The 15,483-nt window shown below is 40.6% G+C and overlaps 1 protein-coding gene across 3 annotated transcripts in view; it reads left to right on the plus strand.

Moving 5' to 3' along the window:
- Positions 1-15,483, plus strand: part of LOC100741492 (chondroadherin-like protein) — a 174,458-nt gene that overhangs the window by 56,090 nt on the left and 102,885 nt on the right. For 2 of the 3 annotated variants that reach the window (XM_012381483.3, XM_012381484.3), the window contains one exon: positions 7,453-7,524. The exons of the other annotated variant lie outside the window; for it this stretch is intronic. The gene's annotated coding sequence lies outside the window, so the exon portion shown is untranslated. The remainder of the gene's footprint in view (positions 1-7,452; positions 7,525-15,483) is intronic. 3 annotated transcript variants of the gene reach the window in all.

Below are 15,483 nucleotides of genomic sequence, written 5' to 3' on the forward strand. Positions count from 1 at the left end.
AATACGAGTCAAATGGTATGCAAATGCTTTTGGTAATCGTCGTAATACGAATTCTCTCTCCCAAGCCATAAAATTCCGTGTCGGATAAAACTCGTCATAAACCCCGAAAAAGGACGCTTTCCCATGCAGGTAGCGGCGTGTATCGTAAATCGATAAGAGAAAAGTCAATTTTCCACGACCGCCCTGTCGAAGGCTTCGTGCATACGATGCGTATCGCGACTTCAGCGACGTTAAACAGCGTATACCGGGCCGTATATAACATTAAAGAGCGTAAACGGGTGAACGGTACCCATCCTGTACTGTAAAACTTTCGATCGAAAATGCCACGGCTATTTGTAGCTTAACGAAACGATCGCCGATGTAACGAGGTTACGTAAAGCCCGTGCAGTATTAAACCGAATTTCCCCGGTGATAAACTATTCGCAAGATTAACGTGAAACGCGAACGAACCGATGGCTCGCAGCGCGTGAATCTCATTTAATAACTTAGACTTTCTAACGTAGAAGCGTAACTCTGGTCACGGGCAAAAGCCGTGGCGCAAACAAAACCAAAGAATACCTTGGTATCGCGTTACTTTTACACGTTCTTTTCCTCTGGAACGGTCTACCGATCGTCGCGCACAATGCGACCGTAACGTTAACTCTTCTAGCTCTATCCGCTAGTTTAACGAGCATGGCTCTCCTTCGGGAGCTAAACGGGGCATTTCCGTGATGGCGCGCTCCATGGAAACACGCCGACCTTATCTCAGCTGTAATTCAGCACGGTCGTTGCGTGAACTCGCGATCACGTGAAAGAAACGCAGGGCAAGAAAGTTGTCGAGTAATATCTCCGACACTATGCCGCCTCGAAAGGAAAAATAAAAGTGGCGGGGGAAGTTTGTTTTCCAGTCTGGTGACGGTGAGTTCTCGTTGTTTGAATAAGGGACTTGGAAATGGAAATTTGGAAGCAAGGATAGAGCGAAACGATTGGTTTCGATCAAGTTTCTCGTCGTTTGAACGAGGAACTTCGTAAGTGGAAATTTGGAAGCGAGAGTAGACCGAGATTGGTTGATTTAGGTTTCCCGAAGTTCCCTCAAGCGAGTCACGATAAGTGGAAATTGCATTTTGATTTTAATTTGCATCCTGCGAGCATCACACAGACAGAGTTAGATATCAGCATCACAGACTCGGATATTCATCAATCGCGTCATTGGATGTAACAACAAGACACTTCGGTATTCCGGTGTACGAGCATCGTCAGCCTCGAAGAATAATTCAGACTACCCTGACCGCTACGTGGAATCAAATTGCCACGGGTACCGTTAGGCTTCATTCCCGCCCAAGGACGCTAAAGCAACCACAGAGGTCCTTTCTCGATACTCCAAGCCTTCCTTGATCGAACATCTCCTTGGTTGCACGAGGCCCTGACGTGGTTGTAAGCGAAGAGCTAATTTGGACAGAAGGTCGTACGTCTACGTTAAGCTACCAGCGAAACCGTAACACGTTCGAGGACGGATGCTCCTTGTCTAAACGCTGACTCGTTCGTATCCGATTGCTGGTTCAGCTGTGGCACGTTTTTCGGTGTGGCGCACGCGACCAGGGAAATCCGGAAACGAACGTGGTCGGTTCGCAGCGAGGGTTATAGTGCTACAGGTGTGCTCCTAGCCTTGGTGGTTCCTTTACGGCGTCCTTCGCTCCTCCAAATTGCTCGACCTCCTTCGCAACCGTGTAATCCAATTGTTACGAATTAACTCGTGGAGCACGGCAAGCTTCGAACAGTTGCTCGAATTTCATCGAAGGAAGGCCACGTTCCATCTGAACGACCCACTCGTTTTGGCTTTTTCTACCTGCTAAGACGTTGACTATAGTTCATTTCCAGCTGGCTTTACGAGACGGTGGTTCGTTGTAATCGCATATACTGGGTGCGACCGAATAACACGTGCAAACGGGCACGACGCTATTCCTTATGAAAAAATACCAACAAACTGTGCAATAGATTTGTCTCTTCGAGCATTTGTTTCTTGTTTATTCGGCAACGCCCTGTATATTTAATGTTGCAATCATACGGTCGATGGTTGATCTCCGTGTTCCGATGGATCTTCGATCTGCGTCGGTTGATTTTCGCACACCCAATTTGAGGCTACCCTTTGACGAGTAGAACCGAAAAATACTAGTTTCAAAGCGCGGTAATCTAGTGATTTCTAAAAGTTAGTACGAAAGTTTATACATATGAGAATACAGTTTACTGGAACATACATGTTGACTTATGCGCATCGCCTGCAGCTTGATTAACAAAGTGAAATTAGCGCTAGTATCGAACTAGGTTTCATTAATGTTATTAAGGAACATATCGTTGTCGGATAGATACGATCAAATAAGAGGAGAGAGGTTGGTATAGCAAAGTCTATATGACGTCCATGTAAACCGTACAATATACATAAACTTCGCGTAGAACTGAAACATACGTTAACGATTATTAACGATGAGCAAATATGGCACGAAACTATAGAATGAATGGGCCAGGGGAGTGCACACTTACGAATGTAATTGCGAGGAGAAAAATAGTCGACGAGGTGAATAACTTTTATAAATTTTAATTATGATTTCAGAGAGCGAACGCTGTACGCAAAAATTGCATCGATTAAATCCAATTATTATCTTTAAAAATAACCTTCCCTGTGCCATTCTCGAACTCTGTCGTATTATTACAAATGAAAGTCTCCTAATCGAAAAACGAATTTCAAGCCAATCGACTTTGCTAGTTTCAAAAGTCGCGAATAATCGAGTCAGATGTGCAAGAATTCGCTTCCTTTCTATTTCGGCCCCGAGCTACCCTGGAACGAGCCGAACTACTTTGGACACTTGGTTTCAAAGGTAGTTCTTTGTTTCTAGGTCACGGCTAATTGGATAACGGGCATAATTACCGTATGATGCGTCGGCGAACGAGTCGTTATACACGAACGACACGGCAACCAGCTTGCGCAAATTGCCGTCGAATTATACGAACGACTCGCGGTGAATCGCGTTTTATTCGTTGGCGATGGCGACCGACGTAGGACGAAGTAGCAATCGAAGAAAATATTGGTCTCTCGTCGTGTAGTACGCGCGTCAAGCTGACGCTAGGAAGACTTTATCGTTGGTTATTTATCGCCACGAGAAACGAGACGAGTGGATAACTGTACGATGTATTTGAGAATCCTAAAATTCTTGCACGGAGTTGCTCGACTTCCTGTGTGCTTGGTGATTTACAGCCATGGACTGGATTCTACTAATCCTTCCGTTATCCACGATGCGATTCTGTTTCATTTATTTCTTTCTCTTCTTTTCTGCTTTCTTTGCTCGTGGTGGATCTTACAGTGGGGTTAGTTTCAAATTGGTCCGATACTATTGCGACAGAGTCTCGTCACGGTGTCGATAAAAATTTTAGCAAATTTCGTACAACGTAGATAATATATTCGTAAAAATATTCCGCGTCAAGTATTCGAATAGCTTTCGCGATGCTGTCCGAACGACGTGATTCACGAATATCCTGGAAATTTTCTACCGCAACGTTTGCGCTACGATTCGTTTTATTAAGTCATTAAACCCCGGTCGGGACGCGTACGAATAATAATAATGACAAAGGGTTGAAAAATTCGCGAGTGCGAGTTGCGCGCTCAACATTTGTCATAATTAACACGAGGTTAAACCCGTGTAACGTACATATAATAGAAGCATCCCATCAGAGATACCATGAGCGTTCCGTAAAAATTCCGACCGAACTTCACGCAACGTTTTGTCCGCGCGGAATACAAATGAGACTGGCCGCTGTAAATTGAACAGCTTTAATCCGCTTAGGAAGTATCGGAAAAACGCGCACCTCGATTTAGTCACGTACGTAAAAATATCGAGAACTTGCCGACGACGGGGGTGAAATTATTTTCTGCCCTTTGAAAAAATCCCCGTGAACCGCGGAGGGGCAGATTTAACGAGAGAAAAAAATGAACTCACATTCGTACGTGAAACGCGATCACGCTCTTTCAAATAATGTTACACGGACCTTCGACGAACGTTCGCACGCTCGACGACGATCTCTTCTCTTCTCGACGTCTCCCTTTGGCGATGTTCCCATCGTTGTTTTCCAATTCACCGGCGAAAAAACCCGTGAATTTTTCGACGCTCTATAAATAATACGTATTGTCTGGTTGTTTTTACGTTAAACCGCATCTGCCACCAAGGTTTCCGGCGTTATTTTTCCCCGCTGTGTATCAGGCAGCCGTTTTTCTCCATTGTCACTCAAAGAAGCGACAAAATCCGAGACCGTGTTTCGAGCTCGTTTCATCTACAGGCCAACTCTATGGAAAATGCATTTGCATCTCCGGTGTTCCAGAAGATGTCAGCGGTTATTTCAGTACATACTTCGGGACTTTGCGGTTTTCTGTAACAGAAGCTATTTTTGTAATGAAAATACTCGATACGCTTGTATTTCAAATTGAAATTGAAATTTCAAGTTGATTATCGAATATGAGCTTCTATTTTAAGGTAGTATTTCCAACAAACATTTTGATTCGATTTAAATTACAAATGTCTACATATTTTTTTAAAAAACACGCTTTTATATCGATGCCGGTAGAATATTTAGAAGATACAGAACCGTCTATCATTATCTATCATATTAAATATGCAAAACGATTGAATCGTGTTTAAAAGTAAAAACGTAAATCCTTTCGAGGACGAGCAAAGCATTCGATAAATCAACAGTCATCGCTTAAATAAAGGTAATTCCTCTCGAAAGCAATTCAAGAACTTCCGATATCCGAAAGGAGAGACTTGATAGATTATTGAGAGATTATTGATTATTATTGAAATTAATAGATTATTAATATTTATAGATCGTATCAAAAGTGGAAATTACGTCGGTTTAATATCGCGTTGATGATTGTGGCTCGTGAGACTGGATGGCGGCAATACGAGAATAGCAAGTGGAATGTTTGTGATAAATCGGTCGAATCATACGTATGGAATCGCTTATGAAGCAATTAAATCCATTCGATGAAATTTAAACTCCGATCTGAGCATTTCGAGCAGGTTTGCTCGAAGTTCGCCTTCGTCGAGGTTTCGATCATTCAGTGGCGAACAATCGTTCCCTGTTCTCGTAGTCTGCGTGCATTACGCATAAATTAATGCGTTAGTGGGCATTGAATTTTCTCGCTGGAACAATTATACGAATCGCGTTTGATTAAACGAGTCAAGGATTACGCTTTTGTCCGATTATAGAATTATATCGGATCGATTTTTCATTTGGCAATTATCGTTACGCACATGTGCCAAAGTCCAGCTTATGCTCGTTTCACGTTACATTATGTCGATAATTTTTGTACGAATTCATTTGATAAGATGATATACGCTTCAATAGCGATAACAGTCCTGTTTTAATGACGTTCATTTCATACGTAACGTCGCAATTACGATCGTATTACTTCCGATACGTGCTCGTAATTCCCCGCAATTTCATTGTCCAACGAGGTAAATATAACGGCACAGTTACGCGAACTGCCATCAAGGTTAACCTAACCGAAAATGATAGTCGCCGTTTATAACGATCAGTTAAATTGAAATTTCTCGAAATTCTAGTTAGCAGATTCTACCGGTTTGCTTGCATTCCAAAAACGAGGAAAAAGACGAATGGATCGAAGCGAACGTGTAAATTACGTTTCTACAAACTTTTGGTCGCAGACAACGCCGTAATATTCTGCAATTTATTCGAAAATTTACTAAACTCTAATGGCATAAAATAGTTGCGTATGCTGTTAATCCATTTTTCTCAATATCCTCTTTCTTCGCTTTTACCGAATACATACGTGTTTTTGTACATATGTCTTGCACAAGGTATGAAAATTTTCGCACTTTTGAATCTGGACGATTGTTCTCGACGCCGTAGTGATCAGAACGGTGAAAGAAAGAAAATATGGATGGCGTTTCACGGTGGAATCGGCGGTATATCTTTGAAATAGCGTACAAACGGAAGGACCGCATGGCTACGTTTTCAACGCGATTAACGCAGGCTTAATTGCTTCGATCGTACTGTTAATCCGATTCACGAAAATCCTGGTGGCTTAATTGCTAGCAGTTGCAAGGCACGAACGTTAACATGCCACGGATGTACCCAGCCGGTACGGGATTGCAATTAACGCGCGGCTGTTTTTCACGTTTGTCGCTAAGAAAATCGAAGTTGATCGAACCCGTTTGGAAAATACGATCGAGCTATTGCCTGGCTACTAACGAATATAGAGATTAGGTGTAATTTATTTTTCACCGACCAGTTATTATATAAGTTGCAATTAAATTTAGCTTCGTTAAAATATAATTCCATCAATTTATAATGCGTATTTGCAATCTATGTCAATGTTATTATGGTGGATGATTGAAGTTGTCCAGTTGGATTTAGGTAAAATTGACACGTCAGTTATTACCGCTAAAATATGCATTTATCGAGTGGTACGTAGTAATTTATTTATGATTTATGTTAACGTTATTACCGAATGATTGAAGTTTGCTTTTCCGAATTTGTTTAAAATTATTTACCAATGGATTTAATCTTTCAAGATTCCACTTATCCATATATATATATATATATATAGATTTCGCTGTAAAATAATTACGTGGTAATCGAATTAATGAAATGTCTGCAAATCGACCAGTCGCCAGTTTTATTCCTGATATTTAATTCATTCTCTGAAATGGCGTCCTAACTGTTCCAAGAAATAAATATATAATACCGGCGTAATGGAAAAATATTTCTATCGATAATGTAATTTGCACGGATACACGATTCGTTTAATTAGGCTCAAATATAGAATAACGTAGACACAATTGTTTATGTTTAAATAAAAGAATCGTGCGTCTGTACAAATTAAGAAAACGATGGAAATATTTCTTCATTAAGCAAGCAATACTTTATTCACTACATTTAATTTACTCTCCGGACTGATCTGTGAATTATTAACATACGAAAATCTCGTTTGTTTTTCTCTTTTTTAATTCATCGAACATGTATTTCCTCTTCGGGCATAAAATGCTGCTCCACTTCGTCAAATAATTTCATCGAACCGTAGCTTCTATTCGCGAACTCCAACTAATTCTCATCGAGGTGAAAGCCAAGAAACGGAAAGAAACAAAAAGTAGATAAATCTACGACAATTAATAACGTACCATTGATTCGACCGATCGTTAATCATCGCTGGTTTCCACAACGATAAGAGAGAAAATAGATAAATCAAGGCGGAGGAAGGTAGAATTGCATCGAAGAACAGCGCAGTATTCGAGTATCATAGAGTTGGCGTTGGTATCGGTTTGTGTATGGATTATACATCGCGTCGAGCAGGCACTCGACGAAGGAGCTTTTTCATGGGCGTTCCTTTTCATCGTCGATGACATAAATCAAATCCAGCACAGCATTCCATACACTCACACGGTGTTCGTTTCTTTTTTTCAGGTACGTACCGTGCGCGTCAGTGAACTGTTCACGAGGGTATTCCGCTAATTGGCTACAACCGATCACGGTTCGGTAAGTAAACATTATTTCGAAAGATGGCAAAAATTCGCTGGTCCTACTAACGCAAGGAACGATGCTGCCTCGTATCGTTTGCCAACGAGTGTCATTGAAATTCTGTTACACGTGTAAAATCGATATTGTTCGTTCGAGAAGAATTCTGCTTCGGCTTTTCAACGAAGCTGATACTTGAACGAACAAATAGAATTAAATTCGAATTGTCTCAACGTAGAAAATAGGTAAAAACGTTCAGATTACGCCGGTAGTCAGATATTTCGTTTGTTCTGCGAACGTAAAACATTGAAATCTCTCGGCGAGTTTCTTCGACCAACTACGAGCTTCTTATTCATGTGAGCTATCGTTTGCCTCTGGGGAAATCTTTACGTCATCGTCGTAGTAGTTTATTTATTTATTTTTCAGGAATCTCATTCCCTTTGGAAATGACGTTTTAGACAACTGATCGATTATGAAAATTAATAGGTCCCAGCTGTTACGTCTTTCAGATATCCTAACACGAAATATATTGAAACGTTCTCGCTACAAGCAAAATCGTTATATTCCTTCCTCGGCAGCCAATTATGTAAATTTTTATAAAAGCTCGACATCGTAAGAATATAATCTCGGATAGATTAATCCTTCCAAATCGTTCTTTAAAATCGCACGTATTACCTATCAGTGTCATTTTATCTGGACAACACTGGCTAGCAGAATGAAAAATGACTCGATACCACGATATTCAAGGCCGTCCTTCGATAACAATACGCCAGACCAAGAAAAAGTACGTACTTGGGTATTTATGTTATAGTAAGGTCGAAGAGTACGACGACCGACGGTGGTCGAACCATTTAATGCGAGTTCCGGGTGGCTGTTGCATTCCAGTTAATAAAAAAAAAAAAAGAAAAAAATCGGTAAATGTGGCGTGACAGTGGGTGGAGCTTCCGGTCTGGTCGTAAATCTTATTTCGTGACAATTAGAGGCTCGACACGATGGTTCGAATAACTTTCGCAAATGTAATAAAATGTTGCCGTCGCGTTCTACTCTGCTTCGTGCAGCGCGTTTACCAATTTTCGATTTTCGTCGTTCCTTTTCATATTCACGTGTTTTCGTTCGGTTATTTCATCACGACACTGCTCCCGTGCTCGTAACTGGCAATTAATACGGCTTACAACTTTTCTACACTTGCCACGCGAATTATTAAATTGTTCAACAGAGAGAAACACAAAGAAGCCAAGATAAACAAATACTTTAGAATTTTTCATTCTCTATCTTTTCTTTCAATATCAGTAAACAATTAATTTTGGAATATTCAAGATTTTAGTTACCTGATGTACCAATAAATTTTCTTTCATCTAACAGATGGCAAATTTTTCGTTCCGTCTACTCGAAAGCGTTGCAAGAAATCGGCGACAGATTTTCTAGTTTATCGGGTGTGTAATATCGTGATATGATGTGTGTTTACAAAGGAATGGAAGATAGAAAAGACGATTGTTGTTCAACCTGAACTATTCACGCCAAACGTACAGAAAGCAGCACAACTAGATGGTTAGAATACGACTCGACTCTCGCAAAACGCAATCAACATTCTCTCGGTAACGCCACTCGCAAGCTCTGCTTCTCCGCTCGCACGCTGCTTCTCGACTCTCACGCTGCTTCTCGACTCTCACGCTGCTTCTCGACTCGCACGCTGCTTCCCGACTCGCACGCTGCTTCCCGACTCTCTCTGGCCGTCGTAGCCTTCCATTGTCTTTTACCAGGCCCACCGCACACGTGTTCTGCAGACGCTCGTGGCCAGGGTCACGTAGGTCTTTTCTACGAACTATGCACTTGAAAAGACCGACGACACTTTGATGGGCCCGACGGTGCCTCGGCTCTCGCGACATTGTTTATGGTTCGCCCGATATCTCTTAGGCCTTTCGTCCACGATACTACAGGTGTGAACGATCGAACGTGCCGGTTGCTCGTCATTCTGTATTTATAAGACACAGGAATTAGAGAAGGAACGTATCGTGACAGAAATTCGTTGCACGTCGTAATAATTACGCCTCTCTTTTCACCTTTTTTCCCCCTACGCGATTTATTATCCAGTTATAATCGCATTTGACGTAGTTGCTTTGCACTGTCAAGCGTTAACGAATAACGATTAATTACTATTAACGGAGAGCCTCGTAAATCATGCGACGCAGTCATGCCCTCGTTGCGTTGATCTGACTACATGAAATAACCATTTATATCCTCAACGACTGGAGAAAGTGTCGTTGCATCCTGTAAAACAAAAGCGAAACAACGCTGTGATTTCGAAAATGGAGCTGTCGGAACAGATTCGCGATTATTTACGTTGCACGACGATAACTCTTCATCAGCGCGATGTAGATTACAAGGTAAATATTTTTCAACAAACTCGCGTTACATTGCGAATTACTGCAATCGATACGCTTTCTGTTTCTTTTAGCGAAATGGTTACGTTACTCGCGCTGCACGTATCATATCTATCGTTGATCGTGAAAATATCTGATCGTTCGAACATTTTCTACCTCTTGTTAATTTTTAATCTCCGAATAGCATCGTTGGATCATAGATAACGACACTCACGTAGGTTACGTCGTAAACGTTATTAACGATCTTACTCGTGCAATATAAATTGCAAATTAAAACGAAACCCCTCGAGATTTCAGGCTACTCGAGCCTGTACATCCTTTTTCGCTTCTAAACGCATGGATCGTCGCTGCAAAGTAGAATGTACGTCTGTGAAAAGTAAATTTCGTGTTTTCCTTTCATAGATACGCGTATAATACGAAAAATATTCTGAACGTGTGACGAATCGCGGTTCAAAAGAAGACTTTCTTTCTAAACTTTGCAAAGTCCAAGATTCGCTTTGTTTACTCAGTAAGAGAAAAACAAGGATTAATTTATCGATTCGACTTATGCGTGACCCACTTCGAACAATAAATAAAGAATGAATAAAAATCCATTTAGATAGATGTACGATGTAATTAGACGTTCGTTCGAGCAGACTCGTGCAAACATTTAGACTCAAGGTTCCCTCAACTTCATAATTCCTTGTCTAAGAGCAATTTGCGAAATAACTTCTTCTTTAAGTTTTTGCTTTCATTTCGTGCCCCGGTATTTACGGAGAAAGTCGTCGTGCAATTCTTCGTTCCGTTTCGTGTGCTCCACTGTACTTGCTTACGTGGAAGTTTACGGTCAGTTCAGTGGTAACAGTCAACGTATCTTCCAACGAAATCGTGATCCCACATGGAGGAAGTTATTTGCGTGCGAACGATGTAATATCCGTGTAATATCGTGAGGAATTGGCGACAAAATTACGACGCAAATATATTTATGTTTATCATGCAAAGAGAAAAAAGCCCACGCAAAATCTGAAAATACATGTTTGTTACTTCCTACGCGTTCGGCGTAAAACGCAACTCAATTTCCTTCGAATTTATTCACTGTCAGAACATAATATAAACCGAGAAAATAATTTTAATCGCGTCTATGGTTTACTTCAAAATTAAAAACATCGCGTTATTAAAACTTCTCGACTGTCGCGGTGGTTATCGGTTATCCGAGTTCCATTTATAAATTTGGTATATTTGTTCCAACGTTTATACAATTTTTAGAGCGATTGGCATAAGATAAATTTCGCGAAACGAAAGATTTCCAACGATGCGAATGATTTGGATAACATTGTCGGAGAAACGTGTGAAAATATTTTAGAAAAATTGAATATTACGGTGTAGTATATTTCGATCTGTCGCGACTCCCAAGACAAAATATGTAAAATTCGCGTAGCACCCAACGTGTGTTAGTAACCTGCCAATCTTTCAAGGTATTTGTGGCGCGACAATATCCCTCGAAAGTAAAATACGATGAGCCTCGAAAGCCACGTCCTTCGCGCACGTCTATTCCCTCTCCAGAAAGAAATCCCTTCGCTGTTTCCACTCTCTACACGCTCACGCTGACAAAGAATTCTGGAATGGATGGAACGACAACTTCACGTTATATTAATACCTCGACGACATTTTGCATGCCAAAATTACCGATATTAAATATTTCGCGTCAGTTTTGCTCGAACACGGTGAGATGTCGGAGTTGAATTTAAAAAAGGAAGACACTCTTCCAGACATTTTACACGACATATTGGCTTTCTAACAACTTTGCAAGAACGGTTTTTCCGTAATTAATCAAAAAGTCATTTTTCCAACGGTTTACTATAAGCGTTACGTATACGGGCAAACTTTCAACGTCGAAGATAAATGGCTGCAACTCTGTACGACCAGGCTTTTTGAAAATTGAATTATACTGCAAATAGCTTACTGCAAATACATCGAATTTAATGATATATTCGGTTGGCAACTAAGTGGTTGCGGATTTTGTCATTAGGTGGTAATGGCAAAATCCGCAATCACTTAGTTGCCAACCTAATACAAGGTACAGTATGCTCTTCCATCGTTTTTAGCGCGTGCAGTGCGATCAACTGGCGAGACGAATCGCACGTGTTCTTTTACATCCTGTCACACTGTATATGATCGTTACACCGTGTGGAAAATCGTAAATGTTGACAATAATATCGGTGGATCGTTTTTATATTAATTTGCTTGGAGAATAATCGTAGAGAGAAACACTGGTTACGCGATTTTCATGGCTGCGGTGAAATAATTATAATAATATGGTGTACTTATAATTTTAATAATATAAATTAGCGCGTAAGATACGCGTACAGGAGGTCGGGAAAAATGACGAAACGCCAGTGTTCCTTCATTTACATGCTCATCAAGCTTGCAAGATCGTATCTCGGGGATGTTTTTTCTTGATCGTAAGAGCAAACGGGGTTAAGTTTTAGTGGCATCGTGAAGATTAATAACCCGAGGAATATCGCAAGGCCAATATTTCTTTAAAAATCTCTCGTCTTCCGTCAAAGTCGAAGTATCGTACGATTAAAGATGAGGAAGAAAAGCAGAAAAAAGGAAGTATCTTTGCTCACAAGTCAATATCTAGCTAATTAATTCCGCTTTGTCTTTCTCGACAAAATTGCAAAGTAGAATATTCGCCGGTACTTTTCGCGCGTATAACGCCAATTTTAACAGTATTAACCGACCATATCTGTATCGCGATAAGGAGGGAAGTTCTGAAAGTTTCGGAGCTTAGTTCGGATAGCGGATAGACTTAGAAGGAGGAAGAGGCTTGGTAGAAAATTTGCCAGGCAAAGATAAAGTAACGTCGTAGGTAGCCGGTGGCTGAGAGATTTCAAGAATTAATTTTCTTGAACTGCTACAAGGTAATATTCTCTTCTCGTCTTAATCGAAAGATTGGCCAGAGTCAAAACCGCTTGTATCTCAGCGCATTGTCCTCTACTCGGAATTTCGTCTGTTTTTAGGTTTAGCGGATGCGTACGAAAGATGGAACAGAGATTTTCCGCTCGCTCTTTTATCGCCGCTTTTTTAAATGATACTAATCGTGATTAAATGCCAGCTACGATCATTTACAGTTAGTCATAAGCGTGACAAATTTGAGGAAATAAGGTTGAGATTAAACAGGCTCGAGTGTCTCCTATCAGCGATAATAATTGTTTGTAGTTTTTTATTATCGCTGATAGACAGCTAAAATGAAGATAAAGAGAGAAGCGAAGATCAGAGAAACACGGATTATTTATAGAAAAATTTCTTGCGGAATGAGCATTTCCTCTACAGGAAACAATTATCGATGATCAAACAATCGATTATAAACAAATTGAAACAACATTCGAAAAATTGTACGATAATCGAAGGGAAAGAGAACACGAGGATGTGGAGTAACAAAAGACGATTAATTATCAAAAGCAAATTATCCTCGAGTATCCTGGCGAATGCACAGTGAATTTCACCGGGAATTTCACTTTGCTCGGACAAAAGTCTGCCGCACGAGGAGCAGTAACGAGTATTATTTTGTTTTAATATTCTAATTAACGGAGCTTATTTGGCGCGACTGCCGCGTATTCGAAATCGCACAACTTGCAAACCATCGGAAATACGATAGCGTACACGAGAAAGCTCTTTACTCGTGACTTTCGACGTGGCATCTGAAATCGATCAAGCGTGTTGAACTCAGGATCCCAGATTAATGGGTTAAATGATTTCTCTTCGATTTGTGCAACGTAACGGAAGGAATTGTATTTTCTTCTTGAACGATAGTATTGGCATACGGTACTACAGGTACTGACACGTGTTACTTCCTGCTCCGCGTCTACATGTGTGTAACGATCAGCGTAGAATCGCTGGAAATCGACAATTCAGAATACAATGGATAGAACGTAACGAGACGTAAACATTGGCGATTGGTTAGTCGGTAAAGTAGACGCGAATAGTCGTGGCAGAGGAACAACATACATAGTTGCAACATAGTTGCAAAACAGGTTACAATAGGATTAACAGATTACAGGTGAAAAAGAAAAGCACGACCTAAGACAGGACGAAAAAATCGATCAGAGATAAGCTCTGTTTCGCTGTAGCGTCTACGGCCGAATGTTTATGTCGTTAAAACTAGTTTATTTCTAATCCGTTTTGTTTAATAGTTCGTATCTATCAACCGATTTTATTAGGTGTGTTGTTAAACAGCTACTCACGGAATTGGTATAATACCGTCGTAATAAAATCAGGATAAGGGTGTAGTGAATTTTTAATTCATCACTCACATCTAAATATGTACAACGTTATATCGTAGAACTCTATTTATATAAAGTTCGTCCGTTTGGACGATACTTTAATTATTGCCCGAACAAATGAACTCCTACTGGTTGAATAATTCGGGAAAATTGATTATCTCGTATAAAGACCATGGGTGAAAAATACTTCATCATTCGATACTACGTCGATCGATCCCATTTCATCAGATCTGTCTTTTAATATGATTTTCAGACTAAATATATATTCTTGCCGGTTCTTTTCATTCAATATCGCGAATCGTATTGGAATCGCTTAAAGTACATTCGATCGAATAACGTCGAATATATCGATCATCATAACATCAGATATACTTTTTCCGAGCTTCTCTTTCGCAAACGTACACACGTTTTTTAAAACTTCATTTTAGAAATCTTATATCTTTAAACTCGAGAAATCTCCCTCGGTTCAATCGCCGTATTAAAATAATATATTTTAAAAAATTGAAGAATATCAACTCCAAGTGTATAATTTGTCCCGCGAAGGATTCGTATAAACCGAGTTCAACTATAGAAACAACAATTCCAAGCTTCACGGGCAATTCAAACCGTTTCGTTCCTCGAAACATCGGCTAAAGAAATTTGACCAACGCTGTGCATATGCAGAACACTAGAATTAGAATAGAATTAGAATAGAAGGAAAAATAAATAGACGAACGCAACGACGTGGATTCTCCATTAGTTTAGTCGGTCCTTAATCCTTGCAACTTGGCGTCGTCGGCAGGGTTGGTTTCGTGTCCTACAGCAACAGGCGAATCTATTTTCGCCAGCGGATCCGTGCAGGGTGCTGCGCTTTGTCTAGCGCTTGGCCAGTATGTGGACGTGTCTCCTAACGATAGTTAATTATCATTAACGCGCGGCATAATGCGCGCGCGACTATAATCTCATTACGAGCGCATTTCGCCGGCGAATGCGTTTTCATGCAGTCAGAGCCAGCATGCGATCCGTGATACCGTCGAACCGGTGTCCAACACGAATCCAGGGCACGCGCGTACCCCTTGCTAAGTGACGTGTATGGGGTTGTGATTTAAATATACGGTCAGCCACTTCAAAAGGTAACCACCTCGTAAATTTGAAGCTTTATGAAGCTGTGTAACTGGTTATCCGCCAACAGTCGTGCAACAATATCGTTTGACTTTAGCCAAACTAAGTTTGCCTGGTGCGTGTCGCGATTGTGGCGCGATCGCCAACATGTCGGCGACCACAAAATATGATTTCGAGTAAATTCACACCTAGTCGAGTTTGCTTCTTTCTTTTTTTTTTTTTTTTTTTTTTTT

Source organism: Bombus impatiens, unplaced genomic scaffold (assembly GCF_000188095.3).
Source record: "Bombus impatiens unplaced genomic scaffold, BIMP_2.2 scf_0133, whole genome shotgun sequence".
Lineage (NCBI taxonomy): Eukaryota > Metazoa > Arthropoda > Insecta > Hymenoptera > Apidae > Bombus > Bombus impatiens.